At 41.8% G+C, this 20,984-nt stretch overlaps 1 protein-coding gene across 5 annotated transcripts in view; it reads right to left on the bottom strand.

The window, feature by feature from the left end:
* Nucleotides 1-20,743, bottom strand: part of ZFP3 (ZFP3 zinc finger protein) — a 48,336-nt gene extending 27,593 nt beyond the window's left edge. For 3 of the 5 annotated variants that reach the window (XR_013824963.1, XR_013824964.1, XM_079903697.1), the window contains exon 1: nt 11,864-12,362. The gene's annotated coding sequence lies outside the window, so the exon portion shown is untranslated. Of the gene's footprint in view, nt 1-11,863; nt 12,363-20,241; nt 20,280-20,727 lie in introns of those variants that run through there. The other 2 variants (XM_079903698.1, XM_079903699.1) reach the window with 2 other exon arrangements.
* Nucleotides 20,744-20,984: the final 241 nt, after the last annotated feature.

The following is a 20,984-nucleotide window of genomic DNA, read 5'->3' as shown; positions in this document are numbered from 1 at the left end:
TCACGAGTAAGCCATTTTATTTGGGGTCTTTGGTACTCATAGCCAAACACCATCCAACTGATACTCCATGTAAGAACCCTGGTTTTGTTTTTAAAGAATACTTTCGTATTTTAAAAATATATGGATAAGGGACTTCCCTCGTGGCGCAGTGGTTAAGAATCCGCCTGCCAATATAGGGGACACAGGTTCGATCTCTGGTCTGGGAAGATCCCACATGCCGTGGAGCAACTAAGCCCGTGTGCCACAACTGCTGAGCCTGCGCTCTAGAGCCCATGAGTCACAACTACTGAAGCCCGCGCACCTTAGAGCCCACACTGCACAACAAGAGAAGCCACCGCAAGGAGAAGCCTGCGCACCTCAACGAAGAGTAGCCCCCGCTCACCACAACTAGAGAATAAAGACTGCATGCAGCAACGAAGACCCAATGCAGCCATAAATAAATAAATAAGCAAACAAAAGATGGGGGAACAACCTAGCATAAAATATATATATATATGGATAAAAAGAATGGAAGATGAATGGAGAAGATGGTGACAGAGATGTGAAGACAACTCTCAAACTTTTAAGACTGAGAAAGAGAAGGGGAAATGTGGACAATAATAAAGTAACAAATATCACTGATTTGAGTCTTCTTTCAGTGCAGTCTGAGAAGGAGAAGGGAAAATCCAGAGTGGGAAGACTAAGTGAAGATCCGCAAAGCTCCTGCTGTTGAAACAGCTGGGCTCTCCCACTAGCTGTTTGAATTAGTCACCAAACTAGTAACCAGTGGGGCTTAATCAAGGCCAAAGGTTTCTGAGATGAGAGAGTAACAAGTGGAGGTGAAGTTTAAGGTACTAATCACTCAATAAATCCTTATTGAGTCACCATGGACAGGCATTTTTCCAACAAGTAGTTGGAAAATATATATTTACAGAGACTTTCTGGGATGGTGGTAAGGACTATTAGATAATACACCGTACTTACATATTTAGTAGTAGTCATTTCCCCTGGGAAAAGGGATGCTTTGAGAGTAAAGACCAGAAGCCCATTAAATAGAGAAGTCACAGATGGGTTCCTCCAGATAGCCAAAAACAAACAAGGCCCGTTGCCTTGCCTCTAGTCCAGAGACATCTTTTGTTTGATATTAGGTGGAATTCGTCTTGGGCTGCTAGATTTAGCAACATATAGACAACTATAGCTGTTTGTGCTCTTTTTGATTTGCTTTTTTTTTTTTGGAACCTTTATCTTTGGGTACTTATAATTGGTTTAAAAATAAAGTTCTGTGACTGAGTTGTTTTTGTTTTTTTGGCAACACACCATGCGGGATCTTATTTCCCAGACCAGGGATCGATCCTGCGCCCCCTGCAGTGGAAGCATGGAGTCTTAACCACTGAGCCACCAGGGAAGTCCCTGAGAATTTTTTTGAAAAAGTAGAAGTCCTTCAAGCTGCCTTGGATCCAAAACAATCTGAAGTCTTCCTGTTCTGCTCTTCCTGGGTTCTCCTACAAGAATATCTATGTTAGGAGTCCCCAAGACCACCTTCAGATTTGATGATTTGCTAGAATGACTCACCAAACTCAGAAAGCTGGTTTATTACAGTGAAAGGATGCAGATTAAAATTAGCAAAGAGGAAAAGGGCATAGGGTGGAGTTCAGGAGAGAGCGGACACAAACTTGTTTCTCCTTTTCCTGGGGAATCACATGGACAGTGCTTAATTCTCCCAGCAACAATGTGTGACAACCCATACAAAGTGTTGCCAACCAGGGAAGCTCACCCAAGCACTGGAGTTCAGGATTTCTGTTGGGGGGTCAGTCATGTAAGCATGGAAAGCCTATGTGACTGACCTTAGCTGTTCAGTCTCCAACCCAGATGTGGCCCAAAGCCTCTAGGCATACAAAAACAGGTGTTCACCATGCATCACATTGTTAGCATAAACTATCTGGTATGGCCCAAGGCCTCAGATATACGAAGATACTTTTAGCAGGCAAGATATTCCGGGCTCAAAGGTTATCCCCCCAGGAGCTGGTTAAGGGTCAGTCGTGAAAATCTTGGGAATGTGCAGAGTTTGTGCAGCCCAGATCTGCTGAGTTCTCCCTCTATTTTTACAATAAAGCCATAAAAATTAATAATAATAATAATCCACCTAACATCTTTATAATAAAGAACCATTACATGAGCTAGCTTCTGAAAACCTCCTTGGAAAGAGACCAATCAAAGCATATTTCTAACAGCAATGTGTCTAGCGTGGCAGCACTCAGTAAGTGAGTCAATGAATATAGGGAGGGCCAATACCGGTGCCTCTGGAGATGTGAGATCTGTGTCTTAGAGCTGCCCAGTTTTTCCAGCTGTGGCTCTGTGCCTAAGCACTCCTACAGCTCTTTTCCTTGGCTAGCTTCCTCCCAAGTGTTTCCTTCATTTTTCCTTCCATCCCTTTCTCTCTCCTCCAGCTGTTCCAAGACCCCCAAGATCCAGATTTCCATTCAGTCCCCTCCAACCAACGCATCCAGGCTCTAGGGCTTCCCTCCAGGGCCAGGAGTAGGCTGAGGCAAGTGAGGCACAAGGCCACAGTATTTAAGGTGGCATCACTCTTAGGGTCATGCAAGAGAGCAAGTGCCTTTGTAAATTCTGTACCCCAGGCATTCACTCTCGTCCTGGCACCACATTTTGTCTTGAAAGAGTCTCTGCACGGGAACCTGTATCCCTCAGTTTTGTGTGGGCAGGTATGAGAAGAAACACAGAAGCCAGGCCCTGGGAAAGAGTCAAGCATTAATTCATATGAGCATGAATGCATCTTCATTTCCTCCTCTTTAATATACACCATCCCAATGGGTAATTCAATCAACATTAAATACCAGAAAATAACTTTAATGCCAGTATCCACTTGTCTCATCTTTACCAGGGCCCCTCTACTCTTCAACAGTTTCAAAGGCATAAGGGCTCTTTTACCACAGCACCCTGGAATCTTTCTTCCCAGTATAAACTACTTGGTAGGAGAAAATTTGCCAGGACCCTTCAATTCAAGGCCTTCTTGCATTTCCCTGATTCCAGGTAGGAAATTACTACAAGAGCTATCAGGAGCTTTGACCCTTATTGACAAGGACGTCTGAGCTACTTACATGGCATGGCAAGTCAGAATGTTTCCATTAATTTCCAAGAATTGCAACCAGTGCTTTTCCAACTGATGTGGCACTTCTGATGATATAGAAAGAGGAACTGTAGACAAACTTACTTCCAGGTTTACCGTTTGATCCATTATTCGCATAAGAAATACATGAACCAAGGCAGTGCATACAGAAATCAGCTAGCAGCTTCGTGTCACAAAATAAATACACAGAGACATTCCAATTGCTCAAGTTTTTATCATCTCTTTTTTTCACAAAGCAGATTCTCAGGTACAAGTCTAGCTGAGGGTATCCTCACATTCATTACATTCATAGGATTCTTCCCTGAAATGAATTCTTTGATGTTGCTGTAAAGCTTGACCTAGGTCAGAGAACATTTCCACATTTATTACAGCCAGTTTCTCTCCCATATGAATTCTCCGGGTTTCAACTATAACCAAAGGCCTTCCAGCACTTATGATGTTATTCACAGGGTTTCTCTCCAGAATGAATTCTTTGATGTTGAATAAGACTCAAGAGCTGATTAAAGGTTTTACCACATTCAATAAATTATAGGGTTTCTCTCATGAGTAGACTCAGTGATGCAGAATAAGATGTGGGCTCTGAGGAATGGCTTTCCTGCAGTCATTACATTTACAAGGTTTCTCTCCTAACATGAAGTCTCTGAACTGGTAAGGCTGAATTATATCTAAATGTTTCCCCACACTCCTTACATTCGTAAGATTTTTTTCCAGTGTGAATTCATTGATGTTCAATGAGACCTAAGCTGTAGCTGAGGGTTCTTCCACACTCAGTGTACTCATAGGGGTTTCTCTCAAATGAATTTTCTGATGATGAACAATGTATGAACTCTTCCAGAAACTTTCCCCACACTCACTACATTCCTATGGCGTATTTCCACTGTGAATTCTCTTGATGTTGAGCAAGTCAAGATAGCCACCTAAAAAAGTTTCCCCACATTCCTTACATTCCTAAGGTTTTTTCCACTATGAATTCAATAATACCTAACGAATTCCATTTTCCCTTTGAAAAGTCTGGTATTCATTAGGCTTATATGATTTTTCTCCAGTATGAATTACTCTATATGGAGTATGGTGTACATTTTTCAGCCACTCATGTCACATTTTCACCTAACTCATTGGTAAAGATTAAAAACAAAACCCTCATAAAACTTTGTTGGTGAGGCGGGGTGGGGACATGAGCCCTTGTTCACTGCTGGAAGAATGCCAATTGGTACAAATTCCAGGGAGAGCAAATTTTCCCAGATGAAAAATGCATGCACCTTTGACTGAACAATTCTAAGAATGTGTTCTACAGATAGGCTTTATTGTGTGTAAAATCACAATTGTACAAAGTTATTTAGTGCAACATTGTTCATAATAGCAAATGGTTTGAAACAGTCTAAATGGATCCACAGGGAAGTGGTTAAACAAATTATGATACATACATAAAATGGGATACCTTGTAGCCACGACTAAGAATGAGGAAGCTCTTTATAAACCAATATGAAACTATCTTAAAAATAAGGTTCCAAATAGTCTTTACTGAACATTACCATTTGTGTAACCAAAAACACAAACAAAAACAAAGGAAGGAGGCTTCCCTGGTGGCGCAGTGGTTGAGGGTCCGCCTGCCGATGCAGGGGACGCAGGTTCGTGCCCCAGTCCGGGAAGATCCCACATGCCACGGAGCAGCTGGGCCCGTGAGCCATGGCCGCTGAGCCTGCGCGTCTGGAGCCTGTGCTCCGCAACGGGAGAGGCCACAGCAGTGAGAGGCCCGCGTACCGCAAAAAAAAAAAAACAAAAACAAAAAAAAACAAAGGAAGGAAAACCCCACAAACCTGATTGTATATGCACAGCCTATCTCTAAAAGGATGGAGATCCTTATTCTAGGGAGAAAAATTTCATTCTGATGCCCTTTTGTTTTGTTTTCTGTACCACACAAATGTACTGGTTATTTTAAAAATTAAATTGAAAAAACCCTGGAATCTAGAAAAGAGACAGATGAAGAGATGTGAATTCAGGCGAGCGATAAGGTTATGATAGAACAAGGAAGTCAAGAGAGTTCATTATTTAAAACTATAATCTGTTGCGGTTTCTAGTTCCACATGTACAAAGCTTGGAAATTGCCACTCCATCCTAACAACAAGTAAAAAGCTAAACAAGCTGAAAAATCAAAAACTCTCCTAAGATCCATAAGAGAAGTGAGTTCACAGGGCAAACAACTGCCCCCCAAAATTGGAGAGACAGGCAAATACAGAGAATCAAAACATACTGGAGCAGAAACCTCCACTGGAACCATTGCTGGGCTAGGGAAGCCGCAACTGAAATTGATGAATTACTGGAGGCAATTCTGAGAGTGTGAACAAGTCTTAAGGGTTAAAAACTCTAGGGGTGGGACTTCCCTGATGGCGCAGTTGTTAAGAATCCGCTTGCCAATGCAGGGGACATGGGTTCAAGCCCTGGTCCAGGAAAATCCCACATGCCGCGGAGCACACAACTACTGAGCCTGCACCACAACTACTGAAGCCCACGCGTCTAGAACCCATGCTCTGCAACAAGAGAAGCCACTGCAATGAGAAGCCCGTGCACCGCAACAAAGAGTAGCCCCTGCTCATCGCAACTAGAGAAAGCCCGCACACTGCAATGAAGACCCAACACAGCCAAAAGTAAATAAATAAAATTAATAAATTTTAAAAAAAAAGAAAGAAAAAAATCTCAAGAGAATTTTAAAAATATTTTGAACTGAATGAAAATTAAAACACAACTTATCAAAATTTATAGGATGCAGTGAAAGCAGTGTTTAGAGGGAAATTTATAGCATTGAACGAATATATTAGAAAAGAAGATCTAAAATCAATCATCTAAGCTTCCACCTTAGGAAACTAGAAAAAGAAGAGCAAATTAAATCTAAAGTAAGAGAAGAAACGAACTAATAAAAATTAGAGCAGAGGGACTTCCTTGGTGGTCCCGTGGTTAAGAATCTGCCTTCCAATGCAGGGGACATGGGTTCAATCTCTGGTCGGGGAACTAAGATCCCACACACCTTGGGGCAACTAAGCCCGCGTGCCACAAACTACAGAGCCCACATGCTCTGGAGCCTGTGCACCACAACTAGACAGAAGCCTGCACACCGCAACAAAGAGCCTGCCTGCTGAACGAAGATCCCAAATGATGCAACTAAGACCTGACGCAGCCATAAATAAATTAATTAATTAAATATTTTTTAAAAAATTAGAGCAGAGGGACTTCCCTGGTGGTGCAGTGTTTAAGAATCCACCTGCCAGTGCAGGGGACATGGGTTCGATCCCTGATCAGGGAAGATCCCACATGCCATGAAGCAACTAAGCCTGTGCACCACAGCTACTGAGTCCACGTGCCTAGAGCCCATGCTCTGCAACAAGAGAAGTCACCACAATGAGAAGCACCACAACGAAGAATAGCCCCCACTGGCCACAACTAGAGAAAGCCCACATGCAATAACAAAGGCCCAACACAGTCAAAAAAAAAAAAAAAATTAGAGCAGATATCAATAAAATTGAAAACAGGAAATCAATAGAGAAAATCAATGAAACAAAAGCTGATTCTTTTTTTTTAATTTAATTAATTAATTAATTTACTTATTTATTTTGGCTGCTTTGCGTCTGCATTGCTGCACCCGGGCTTTTCTCTAGTTGTGGCAAGCAGGGGCTACTCTTCATTGTGGTGCACAGGCTCTAGGTATGCGGGCTTCAGTAGTTGTGGCACAAGGGCTCAGTAGTTGTGGCTCGCGGGCTCTAGAGCACAGGCCCAGTAGTTGTTGCACATAGGCTTAGTTGATCTGTGGCATGTGGGATCTTCCTGGACCAGGGCTCGAACCTGTGTCCCCTGCATTGGCAGGTGGATTCTTAACCACTGCACCACCAGGGAAGCCCCTGATTCTTTAAAAAGATCAATAAAGGGAAATCCCTGGTGGTCTAGTGGTTAGGGCTCTGCACTTCCACTGCAGGGGGCATAGGTTCTACCTCTGGTCAGGGTACTATGATTCTGCATGCCACGTGGCACAGCCAAAAAAAATTAAAAAGTAAAAAATAAAAAACAGTAAAAAGATCGATAAAATTGACAAGGCTCTAGCCAGGCTGACTAAGAAAAAAAGAGTGTTCTGCTAATAACAGAAGTAAAAAAGGGGACATCACTACAAAGCTTATGGACATTAAAAGGATAAGAAAGGAATACTATGTACAACCCTATTCCCACAAATTTGATAACTTAGATAAAATGAATCAATTTCTTGAAAGGCACAATATGCCAAAACTCACCCAAGAAGAACAGAAATAGGCCTGTTTCTATTAAAGAAATTGAATCAATAATTAATAACCTTCCAAAACAGAAAGTAGTTTGGGTTCATTGGTGAATTCTACCAAATATTTAAGGAAGAGCTTACACCAGTTCTCCACAATTTCTTTCAAAAGATAGAAGCAGAGGGAATACTTCCTATCTCATTCTATGAGGCCAGAATCACGTTAATAGCAAAAACAGACAAAGAAAAGAGAACTACAGACCAATTTTTCTCATAAACATAGATGCAAAAATCCTCAACAAAATATTAGCAAATAGAATCCAACAATGTATAAAAAGAATCATATGCCATGACTAAGTGGGTTTATTCCAGTATGCAAATCTGGTTCAACATTTGAAAATCAATTAATATAATCCATCACATGAGCAGGTTAAGGAAGAAAAATCACATGATCATATTAATATCAAATTCAGAAAAAGCATTTGACAAAATCCAACATGCATTCATGATAAAAAAAAAAAACCCTCAGCAAACTAGAAATAGAGGGAACTTCCTCTACTTAATAAAGAACACCTGGGACTTCCCTGGTGGTGCAGTGGTTAAGAATCCAACTGCCAGTGCAGGGGACAGGGGTTCGAGCCCTGGTCTGGGAAGATCCCACATGCTGCAGAGCAACTAAGCCCATGCGCCACAACTACTGAGCCTGCACTCTAGAGCCCGTGAGCCACAACTACTGACGCCCACGTGCCACAACTACTGAAGCCTGCACGCCTAGAGCCCACGCTCTGCAACAAGAGAAGCCACTGCAGTGAGAAACCCATGCACCACAACAAAGAATAGTCCCCGTTCACCACAACTAGAGAAAGCCCGTGCACAGCAAGGAAGACCCAGTGCAGCCAAAAATTTAAAAATTATTTAATTAATTAATTAAAAATATATATATCTAAACAACAACAACAACCCTGCAGCTAACATCATACTTAATGGAGAGAAACTTGAAGCTTTCCCACTAAGATCAGGAACAAGGCAAAGATGTCCTCTCTCACTACTCCTTTTTAACATTGTAATGGAAATCTAATGCAATAAGACAAGAAAAGGAAATAAAACATATACCACTTGGGAAGGAAGAAATAAAACTGTCCTTATTCACAGATGACATGATCTTTTAATGTAGAAAAATCTGAAAGAATTGACCAAAAAAGCTCCTGGAACTAATAAGTTATTATTGCAAGGTTGCAAGATACAAGGTTAACATAAAAAAGTCAATCACTTTCCTATATACCAGCAATGAACAAGCAGAATTTGAAATTAAAAGCACAATACCATTTACATTAGCACCTCAAAAATTAAATACTTAGATATAAATCTAAAAATATACATACAAGATCTGTATGAGGAAAACTGCATACATACTGTTCAAAGAAATCAAGGAAAAACTAAATAATCAGAGAGGTATTCCATGATCCTGGATAAGAAGACAATATAGTCAAGATGTCAGTTCTTCTCAACTTGATCTATAGATTCAATGCAAACCTGATCAAAATCCCAGCAAGTTATTTTATAAAGATTGACAAGCTGATTCTAAAGAGGCAAAAGGCCCAGAAGAGCCAATAAATATTGAAGGAGAAGAAAAAATTTGGAGGACCGACACCACGTGACTTCAAGACTTACTATAATGCTAAGTAATCAAGACACTGTGGCATTGATAAATGAATAGACAAATAGATCAATGGAACAGAGTGCCCAGATAGAACCATATAAATATAGTCAACCAATCTTTGACAAAGAAGCAAAGGAATACAATGGAGAAAATATAGTTTTTTTCAAGTGATGCTCAAACAATTGGATATTCACATGTAAAACATAATGAATCTAGAATCTATGAACCTTACACTCTTCACAAAAATTAACTCAAAATAGATCACAGACCTAAATATAAAATGCAAAACTATAAAATTTCTAGAAGGTAACATACGAGAAAATCTAGATGACCTTGGCTTTGGTCATGATTTTAAAGATATGACACTGAAGGCATGAGCCATGAAAGAAAGTATTGATTATCTGGAATTTACTAAAATTAAGATCTTCTGCTCTGTGAAAGGTACTGTCAAGAGACTGAAAGAACAAATGACAGAATGTGAGAAAATCAAAAGATATATGTGATAAAGGACTGTTAAAATATACAAAGAACTCTTAAAACTCAAGAATAAGACCTGATTAAAAAATGGGCTAAAGAGCTTAGCAGACACCTCACCAAAGAATATACACAAGTGACAAACATATGAAAAAATGCTCCATGTCATATGTCATCAGAGAAATGCAAATTAAAGCAACAATGAGATACCACTAACATACCTATTAGAATGCCCCAAATCCAGAACACTGACAACACCAAATGCTGGCAAGAATGTGGAGCAAAAGGAACTCTCACTCACTGTTGATAGGAATGCAAAATGGTACAGCCACTTTGGAAGACAGTTGGCAGTTGGCAGTTCTTACAAAACTAAACCTACCCTTACCATATGATCCATCAATCATGTTCTCAGTATTTACCCAAAGGAGTTGAAAACTTATGTCCACACAAAAACTTGCACATGGGTGCTTAAAGCAAATTTATCAACAATTGCCAAAACTTGGAAGCAACCAAGGTGTCCTCCAGTAGGTGAATGGATAAACTGTGGCACATCCAGACGATGGAATATTATTTACTGCTAGGAAGAAATGAGCTATCAAGCCATGAAAAGACATGAGGAAAACTTAAATGCATATTATTAAGTGAAAGAAGCCAATCTGAAAAGGCTACATACTGTATGATTCCAACTCTATGACAGGCTGGAAAAGGCAAAACTATGGAGGCAGTAAAAAGATCAGCGGTTGCCAGGGGTTAGGAGGAAGGGCGGGATGAATAAGCAGAGCACAGAGGATTTTTCTGGCAGTGAAAATGCTCTTGTGTGGCTGAACCACACCACACTGACTCCATTCTGTCAGCTCCATCTTAGGACCGCAATTCTATTCCCTTGCCTTTCTGTGTCCACAAAGAATGCGCCCAAGCCAGATAAGTTCCCTATCAACTTTCACCCTTACCTTCATCTGATATGACAGCTGGAAGAATGTCTTTTGCTGGTGCAGATAGTTAATGGTCATGATACCCCTCGGGGGGAGGAAAAACCCAGGTTCCAGTCTGTGCAGCCATGCTTCTCACTTGGTAGTCAGATTCTATTTTTAGCTTTGGCCACTTTACATCCCCTTGTACCCTCTGGATTGTCCATCTGCCCAAGCCTTCCTACGCATATGTAAGTTCTCCACAATAAACTTCATAATTGTACTTCGGAGTTGCCTGCTTCATTTTTCTGTCTCAAAGTTCCTTCTCAGTTTGGAGGATATTATTAAATACCTCCTCCTCCCTGTATCAAGTCGGTATGACACTATGGTGGATACAGGTCATCATACATTTGGCCAAATGCACAGAATATACAACACCAAGAGTGAGCCCTCAGGGATTCCCTGGTGGCGCAGTGGTTGAGGGTTCGCCTGCCGATGCGGGGGACGCGGGTTCGTGCCCCGGTCCGGGAGGATCCCACGTGCCGTGGAGCGTCTGGGCCTGTGGGCCGTGGCCGCTGGGCCTGCGTGTCCGGGGCCTGTGCTCCACGGCGGGTGGGGCCGCAGCAGTGAGAGGCCCGCGTACCGCAAAAAAAAAAAAAAAAAAAAAAAAAAGAGTGAGCCCTCATATAAACTATGTACTTTGGAACATGTTAATGATGTGTCAATGTAGGTTCATCAATTGTAACAAAGGTACCAAGCTGATGGGGGATGCTGTTAATGTGGGAGGCTTGGCATGGGATATCTCTGTACCTTCTTCTCAACTTTGCTGTTAACCTATAACTGCTCTAAAAAATTTTTAAATTGTGTACTTCCCTGGTGTCACAGTGGTTAAGAATCCACCTGCCAATGCAGGGGACACGGGTTCGAGCCCTGGTCCGTGAAGATCCCACATGCTGCGGAGCAACTAAGCCTGTGCGCCGTAACTACCGAGACTGCGTGCCATAACTACTGAGCCTGCGTGCCACAACTACTGAATCCCGTGTGCCTAGAGCCCGTGCTCCGCAACAAGAGAAGCCACCGCAATAAGCCTGCGCACCACAACAAGGAGCAGCCCCCATTCGCTGCAACTAGAGAAAGCCCACGCGCAGCAACGAAGACCCAATGCAGCCAAAAATAAATTAATTTTTTAAAATAAAAATTGTGATCTTTCCCACAGCTCCCTCATTTTCTTTCTTTGCTTTTTCTCCATAGAATTTGTCACCATCTGACATACTATTTATTTCACTTATTTGCTTTCTTTATTGCTTTTTCCTTCCATGAGAATGTCCATTGAGGGAAAGGCTTTTTTTCTTACTGCTAAATATTTAGAGCCTAGGACAGTGCCTGGCACAGAACAAGTGTTCTATAAATAATTGTTGACTAAAAGTACAGTTAGGACATACCTAATCAATATGCTTGCTCTTCTGTCTTCAGTAGCAGATCTTGCCTCTACCTCACAATGTGGACCCACAAATCCAGGCTAAGTGCTCCCCCAGGTAATTGTGGGGGTTCCCAACGGAGGTCTTACATGTACCAATGGACAAGGCTGGTCATCCACAGACTGACATCAGACATTTCATGCACTTTTCCTGCTCAGGACTCCTTCCACTGGGTATCAACTTGTCCTGGCTCCTAGAAACAATGTCAGCTATTATTCCTCTGTTAAATGCTCCAAACCTTTGAAAGCTGTATAGAAACTGCTATTATAGAGTTATAAAATTTTTTAAAGATTTTTTTTGATGTGGACCATTTTTAAAGTCTTTATTGAATTTGTTACAATATTGCTTCTATTTTATGTTTTAGTGTTTTGGCCACTAGGAATGTGGGATCTTAGCTCCCCAACCAGGGGTCAAACCCACACCCCCTGTATTGGAAAGTGAAGTCTTAACCACTGGACCGCCAGGGAAGTCCCTAGAGGTATAAAATATTAATGCTGCAAGAGACTTTTGAAATCAGCTAGTCCAAGACTCTCTTTTAGTACTTGCACAAGATGAGACACAAAAAGCAGGAGTTTTGCTCACAGCTCAGTTTGGGGTCCAAGCCCAGCCCAGAATCCAGAGCCAGAACTAGACTCCCTGAGATTCCCAAGCACTCAACAGTTTGTTTAGATATAGTCATAGTTGTTATACTTTTTCACTTGGTTCATAGGTTATTTTATCTTTAATTTTCAAAGCTTGGTTTTCTCCTGTACTAATGGGAGGATAAATCAGCATCATTTGGGAAAGAAACAAGAGCCTTAAATGTGTCCATACCCTTTCACCCAATAATTGTATTTCTGGGAATTTACCCAGAAAAAAAAAAAAAGACCAGAATTTGAAAACTTTTGCAATGGGCCCTTGCTGTTTTTACCTACCCAGTGTTTCTTTTCCTTTTGTTGGTAACTATATCCTTCTTTCATCTCCCAATTTATGCCAGCAGGGTTTGAGACTCTCCCTGAATTCTAACTAACCAAAAATACTTATAGAATATGTTCTCCTTTGTCTTTCTTTGATACCTATTCAGAGAGAGCACTTTTTCCATATGCTTACTGGTCACTTGTACTTCCCATTTATTTATTGAATAATCCTTCCACTCTCCCCCTTCCCACAATTTTGTAATACGACCTTTGTCATTCTCATACTACTAGGGGATATCTCTGAGGTATGTCTCTTCTCTTATTAACCTCTCTGTGCTTGCAGGCGTGGCATTCTGAGCTGAGACTGGATGATGAGAATTTCCACGAACAGGAATGGGCAAGGAGGGCAGTCTGTAGGAACAGGGTGGACAGGCTGTGTTGACAAAGGGGCTCACTGTATGACAACATGGTGCTTCCCAACATTTTTATTCTCAATTTTACTACCCGGGAAATCTAAATGTGGAGTCCAACATATATTTTAGAACATTTTTCTAATATAAATACTTGTGTTTTAATTTTGTCAATAAAGATATTTGGCAAGGGGAACACTATCAACATCATTTTATTCAAAAAAAAAAGGAAGAAAAAGAAGAAAACAAGGAAGGAAATAATTTCAGAATGAAGGAAAAGCCTTCCCAACAAAGGTAACCTTCTCATACACATTGCACACACACGGTCCGGGGTACCCAAGCACTTCCTTCGGGTCCAGGGCAAACCCCAGCGTTCAGGTTGTGTTTGGAAACTCCTGCAGTAATAGAGGAGAAGTAGGGTCTACAACACTCAGAAATGGATCAGGACTTTTCCCCACGGGTTCAAAGGTGCCTCGGCGGGGAGAACACAAGACTGTGGACAGTCAGACTAAGAGCACGGAGCCTGACTCTGATCTGACTGCCCCACGCTCCTTGATGTCTTTCCTTCTTTCTTCTCCCGGTCCTGCCTCCAGACCTGATTTCAGACCTACTGGGGGCCTATGATTCTTTCATGAAAGGCAAAGGGAGAATTGCCCTTTGCCTGACTTAGAGATTTATTTTGCTGTAGGTCTGAGACTTCTCTTTGGTCACTGAAAATCACCATCTAACTTGTGGGGTGCAAGGGGGATAGTTTAGTGATATTTTAAAAGTGACCAGGGACTTCCCTGGCGGTCCAGTGGTTAAGATTCTGCGCTTCCACTGCAGTGGGCGCGGGTTTGATACCTGGTTGGGGAAGTTCCGCGTGCCGCGTGGTGCAGCCAAAAAAAAAAAAAAATGTGACCATCGTTTCCTTTAAAATAAACTAAGTGAAAAAAAGCAAGGTGCAAAAGAATACATACATACATACATACGCGCGCGCGCGCGCGCACACACACACACACACACACACACACAGAGGTTTACCTCATTTTATTGTGCTTCTCTTTATTGTGCTTGCATTTTTTACAAATTGAAGGCTTGCAGCAACCCTGCTTCGAGCAAGTCTATTGACACCATTTTCCAAGAGCATTTGCTTGCTTTGTGTCTCTGAGCCACATTTTGGTAATTCTCCCAATATTTTAAACCTTCCACGAGCAAAAAGATTATGACTCATTGAAAGCTCAGATGATGGTTAGTATTTTTTAGCAATAAAGTATTTTAAAATTAAGATATGTATATTCCTTTTTTAGTCATAATGCTATTGCACATTAAATAAACTACAGTATAGTGTAAAAACAACTTTTATATGCACTGGGAAACCGAAAAATTCATGTGACTCGCTTTATTGTGATATTCGCTTTACTGCTATGTTCTAGAACTGAACCCACAATATCTCCGAGGTATACCTTATATATACATATACTCATATATATAAAAAAAAAGGTAAGTGTGTATGTGTATACCTGTATGCGCGTGTGCACAAGCGCACACACAAACACACACATTCTGCATTTATAAGAACTGCTGGTGGTTTGGCGATTGTCTCTGGGGAATAAAACTTGAGGCCCTACATCAACTATACTTCAATAAAAAAAGATTAAAAAAAAAAACAAAAAACTTGAGGTCCACCATGGGAAGGAGACCTACTTTTCCTTATACATATCCTTTCATATTCACATGAATTTTTTTTTTTTACCGTGCTGTTTTCAGAGTGATTGTTTTAAAATCTTTATTTCGTCTCAAAAAAGGTAACAGATTATTTTCACTTTGGCATTCTCTAGCCCAGCCATTCTCTAGCCCATTTTTTGGTATCTATAAAATAAAACTTGAATAAAGATAAGAAAAACTAGTGACGATGCAAATTATCAGCTATGGACCGTCTAGATTTCTTTTTTGGTCGGCCAGGTTCTCAATGCCTACAACAGAACCTGCTCTCTTCACGTTTCCCTGACACGTGAGATAACCCTTCTTTAGGTGGTAACTGTGGGATTCAGCTTTTACCATCGCCCATTTTCTGTCCTTTCATTTCTCACAGCATTTTAGGTGGTCTGTGTGTGTTTTAGTTTTTAAAAATTCATTTGACTTGTTACTATTGAAATTTTCAAACACATACCAAAGTCGAGAGAATAACATAAGGAACCTCCAAGTACTCATCACCCTCATTCAGCAAACATCAGCTCACAGTCAATCTTATTTCATCTATAACCCCATCCTCAGTGGGGACATGTGCCTCCTTAACTATAGTTAGATTTGGAATTTGCTTTTCTTGGGGGACAGGGTAGGGGAAGCTTTTATTTAATAGCTTTATTGAGATATAATTCACATACTGTAAATTTCACTCCTTAAAGTGTACAATTCAGTGGTTTTACAGAGTTGTGCAATCATCATCATAACCTAATTTTGGAACATTTTTTTCATCCCCAAAAGAAACTTTGTATGTACCCATTAGCAGTCACTCTCCATCCTATACCTCGCCCCAGCCCTAGGCATCCACTGGTCTGCTTTGTCTCTAGAAATTTAACTGTTCTGAATAGTTCATAGAAATGGGACCAGAGAATATGTTGGGATTGCTTCTTTATGCCTCTCATAACCTCAGTGACTCAACGATTTAGTCCAACGTCTGAAGCTCAAATAAGTCTAACCTCTGAACCTCCTGAGGCTGTTAGTCTTCTTCAATCTGGATTCAGCATTCCAACACCGGAACGCTGCTTTTGGGAGTGCCGTGTCTCCATGGTTACTGTCCTGAACTCCCTCTCAGCTGCAGGGGAGCACTCAGTGCTTGATGATGGTAAACTGCAGTGTTCTTTTAATGGAAATATAAAACCTGCTCAGGATGCAGTTAAGCTTTCTAAGGTCTCTTCCCCCTTCTCCTTCCGTTCCCCCTTGCATAGCTATACAGAAGCAGGAACACGCCCCCTGCCTCGAAGTTCCTCTGATTGTCCAGTCCTCCATGGAAAATCTTATTATTTGTTTGTCAGAGCAGAGACAAAACAAATGTCCTTAAAAGGAAACAAGCAACTGCAGAGGAGGACAATGCTCGCCCAGGCAGCCTCCTCCTTTCCCCACTCCAGCCTGTACGGAGCAGGGGACAGGCAGACAAGCTTGGGTCCATGCCAGGGCAGATCCCAAAGAAGGGTGTCTGTAGTCTGTCCCCTCCTTGAAAGAAAGCAGGGCTTGAAAAGGCTCCCTTTCCCTGCAGGCCTCCCCCTGGTGCCAGATGCAGGTACTGTGAAAAGCACCGCTCCAACCCAGGCCTTACAACAGGAAAAGCTTCTGAAACAAGTTATTTGTGGTGGAGGGCAGCAAAACAGGCTGAGGGCCAGCAGGACTTTGCCGTGCTTAACAGCAGAGAATCTCAATCAGAGCAACATGTTTCTTTTCCCTTTCACTCCACTACTTACGTTATCTCACCTCTTCTCCCTGTAGCATCTCAACCTCTTTCATCTGATAATCCAAACTTAGCCGGTGGAATTAAAAAACCTGTAACACCAAATACTTTTGGTGTAGATAGAAGTGCTTAAGAAAGGCAAGCCCTGGGCTAGCCATTAACCTTGGTTTTCCAGAAATATAAGAAATAGGTGAGAAAATATTTACGTACTAGGGACCACAAAATGTAAGTTAAATCTTTACTTATTCTGTATCCTGTCCTGCAAAAACTGGGGTTCAGGATCTTTTAGTTTTCTTTTTCTTTTTAACCTTCCCATTTTATTTATTTACTTATTTTTACAGTTTATTTACAACGTTTCAGGTGTACAGCAAAGTGACTCAGTTATCAGGACTTCCCTGGTAGGGCAGTGATTAAGACTCTGCACTCCCAATGCAGGGGGCCTGGGTTCGGTCCCTGGTCAGGGAACTAGATCCCACATGCATGCTGCAACTAAGGAGCCCGCCTGCCACAACTAAGACCAGGCACAACCTAATTAATTAATTTTTTAAAAAGTGATTCAGTTATATATATATATATATATATTCTTTTTCAGATCATTTTCCCTTACATGTTATTACAAAATACTGAGTATAGTTCCCTGTACTATACAGTAGGTCCTTCCTTTAGTTTTTCTAAAGGGTCGAAGAGCTTTTTCCATCAATATTAGAAGGGTTGTTTTCATGATTCTAAGAATCATTTGTCTGTAGCCTCGAGCCTGTGAATGTTACAGGAATCTTCATTTGTTTGAGTGTTTGGTATAGAAAGCTGTCTTTGTTCACTTAAGATGTAAACTGTGTTAATCATCACAAGACGTTGACTTTGCTCAGGGACCTGGTCACTATTAACCCTCTGGGACATCACTGCTCTATCTCTAATTAATTCCACTAATAGAGAAACCTCTGTGTGTTCTCAGGAACCTATCTAAAGGCACTCCTTCTTGTAAAAACAAAACAAATGCAAATTAACAAATAAATCTATAAGATTAACTGGAAAACACAATGCAGAATCTTACTTTCCCAAACTCACTTGTACACCCAAACCAAGGAATCCATGCAAATATCTAGAACAATGTAAAGCCGTCTGGGAGGATTTTACAACTCACCAGTGGTTCGGTCACAGCAGATTTGGGGATGGGGGAAGAAGTCACTAAGTCAGGGAGGGAAAAATTCAAATTACCTGTTGGTGTTTCCATACTGGTGACAGCATTTCCTGCTCTGACACTCTTCGAAGGAGGACTGGACTAATGCTTAACACAGTATTCCAGGCTAAGTGCTCACTGACTCCTTAACACAGCCTCATGAAGTAGGTACTACTATTCCCATCTACTGTCGGGGAAGCTGATGCACAGAAAGCTTAAGTAACTTGCCCAGAGTCACACAGCTTGTGAGTGGCTCAGAGTCCATGCCACTGGCCACGACTCTTTACTGAATAAAAGGGAATCTTTCTCTCAGTCGACAAATATTTGAGCATCTACCATAAATTAGGTAATAAAATAAGGGAGCTCCACAAATATGATCTTTGCTCTCAAGGAGGGGAAAATTAATGGGGGTAATTTAGTAGGAGAAACAAGAGAAGTTCATAAGTAAATAGTGAAGCAGAACAAGATTAAGTTTCCTAAAAGAGGTATATACATTTTTCCATAGGGGTTCAGAGCAAAGAGGAGACACCCTCACGTCATACCTGGTTTGGAAGATGAAGGCTTCACTCAGGAGACGGGATATGAGCTGGATCTTAAAGGAGAGCAGTATCCTGACCAGAAGACAGTTGCAGAAGGACAGAAGTTGTTCTAGGCCGAGGAAAAGATATGACATGTTGGGGAGTCCCATTTGGCCAGTGGGCTCTCATGTGGAACAAAGTATGAACTAGAACCAGGTCTCCTGACACCCCGTCTTGGGCTCCTTCCCCTACTCTTCACCGCCTTGTCAATCAGAGCATTCACCTGTTGATGATTCGGGCTTCTACGCTTGATAGAACCTCCCCAGGACTCAAGGTCTTTAGTTTAGAAGGAAGTGACTCCTTCCCGGGCTACTTCCTTCAGCTGGAGGTGGACCTCTAGCTCTGGCCTACTGCCAAGAAGCCGATAGTGACGTAATGCTACTCTGTTACTGTTCTCGTGATATCTGCCACGCCCACCTTGATATACTCCTTTTATAAGCCTCATGATGGCTTCTCTCTCCTGCCAGTCTTTGCTCAAGGAGAATCTGGGTCTGACTCAAAGATAAACAGGTTCAGTCCCTAACCTCAAAGAGTCCACAGTCAAGGGGAGATGACAAAATTCACAATTGCATCATCACATGGTACATGTAGTGACAGAGATGTGTCCAGGATAAGCTGGAAAAGAAAAGGATCCCCAACCCAGACTGAGGGAATTGACGTTTCCTGAGATGACAGCAGCTAAGCTGAGACTCCTGGGTGACAGGAGGAAGCCAGTCGAAGGGGGCTATCAGGGGCGGAGGACCTTCTAGGAAAAACAAAGAGGCAGAAGAGTGTGAGGTCTGTAAAGAACGATTTGGTGGGAGGCAGAGAGCTCTCCAGAAAGAAGGCAGGAGAAGAAGATAGAGATATTTAATATGACTTTTGTGTCATCCAAAACACATAGGAAAATGCGTCCTAAGCAGTAGACCCTCCATAGTTTTTTTTTTTTAATAAATACAATAAGATGACAGATTAAATGTTCTCTAAAGTTCCTTGCAGTCTCCCAAAGTCAATGCTGCTGCTCAAGGCCTCTTTGAGATTTGAGTTCCAAAGACTGCGAGTTTCTAATGGGAGATATCAAACCTCATCTATGGGCTTATTTTCCAGAAAGTGTGCTCCATAGAAGTATCTATTTGGGTGAGGGGGAAGGATGTGAAACCTACCTTAAAGGTAAGCTATACTGTTTGCTGGGTTTGCTCTGCCCTTGGGTGAGTTGTCAAAACAAGGCCCTGGACTGGGGACAATCACACGGGAGGGGTAAGAACTGTGACCCTTTGAAACCACCACGTTGAAGCAGAGGTAATAAGCAAGATAATTCCATATATATGTGTTAGCATACGGTATTTGTCTTTTTCTTTCTGACTTACTTCACTCTGTATGACAGACTCTAGGTCTATCCACCTCATTACAAATAGCTCAATTTCGTTTCTTTTTATGGCTGAGTAATATTCCATTGTATATATGTGCCACATCTTCTTTAAGGATCAGGCTGATTTTGGCTTATCTCCTCTGACCTCTGAGGCCAGTGTTCCTGAGATAGAGGGGAGGGGACGGGGGCGCTGTGCTGCCGGAGCAGAAGGCAAACAGCAGCAAGGTGGCAGCACTCACCTATGATCTCCTTCTTATGCGACTCAGACGTGGGATAAATCACCAAAATCAGTACGAAGGGTTTACCCCACGCACAATGGCGCACGAATTAAGGGCCTTCACAGTGCCCACCCCAAGGCCAGTCTTCACAAGACGATGAGGATTTTGTGTCCACCCTTCCTACCCACCCACAATATTAGAATGTTAAATGCTGCTGTGAGGTCTTCACAATAGGAACCCTAACAATTGTCTAGGATCCCAGGTACAGTAAGTCCCCTACGTACGAACCTTCAAGTTGTGAACTTTCAAAGATGCGAACGTGCGTTCAGGCATGAGTGAAACTGCAGCTCGCCCTCCGTCTCCTGTTGCTGACGATCCTTCAGCTCTACCATCTCCCACCTCCTCTCCCTCCTCCAGTCAGTAACTCTTCTTGCCTGTTCACTCGATGCCAGCCCCTGTATGCCAGCTGTCGTACTGTACTACTGTCCTTTTCAAGGTACTGTGCTGTAAGATTAAAAATGGTTTATTTTTTGTGTTTGTTTTTAATGTATTATTTGTGTGAGAAGGATTATAAACCTATTACAGTACAGTCCTATATAGCCGATTGTGTTAGTTGGGTACCTAGGCTAACTCTGTTGGACTTACGAATAAATTGGACTTACACACACACTCTTGGAACAGAACTCGTTTGTATGTAGGGGACTTACTGTACTTTGTGGCTAATAGGTAAGGAAATTACAGGAAAGGAAAAGTCAGGGGATGGAGAATCCTTACCACTTGCCCCTCCCAGCCATCTGGACTGGATATTATGAGGGACCACAAGGAACCATCATCCTTCTTGGCTGCAGAATGAAAACAGTGTTAGGTCCCCCTAACTCACTGACTCCCTATCTAAGAAGTGCTATTCAAAAAAAAAAAAAAAAAATCTTTCAAACTAGAAAAAAAAGAAAACTGCTATTCCACCTGGCAGGTAAGAGCCTTAGGGCTGTTTAGGCACCGTGAGGCCGTCTGCCAAGAAGCACAGGGATTCT

The sequence above is a fragment of the Stenella coeruleoalba genome, assembly GCF_951394435.1.
Source record: "Stenella coeruleoalba genome assembly, chromosome: 19".
Lineage (NCBI taxonomy): Eukaryota > Metazoa > Chordata > Mammalia > Artiodactyla > Delphinidae > Stenella > Stenella coeruleoalba.
This window is presented reverse-complemented; position numbering and strand designations above follow the sequence as displayed.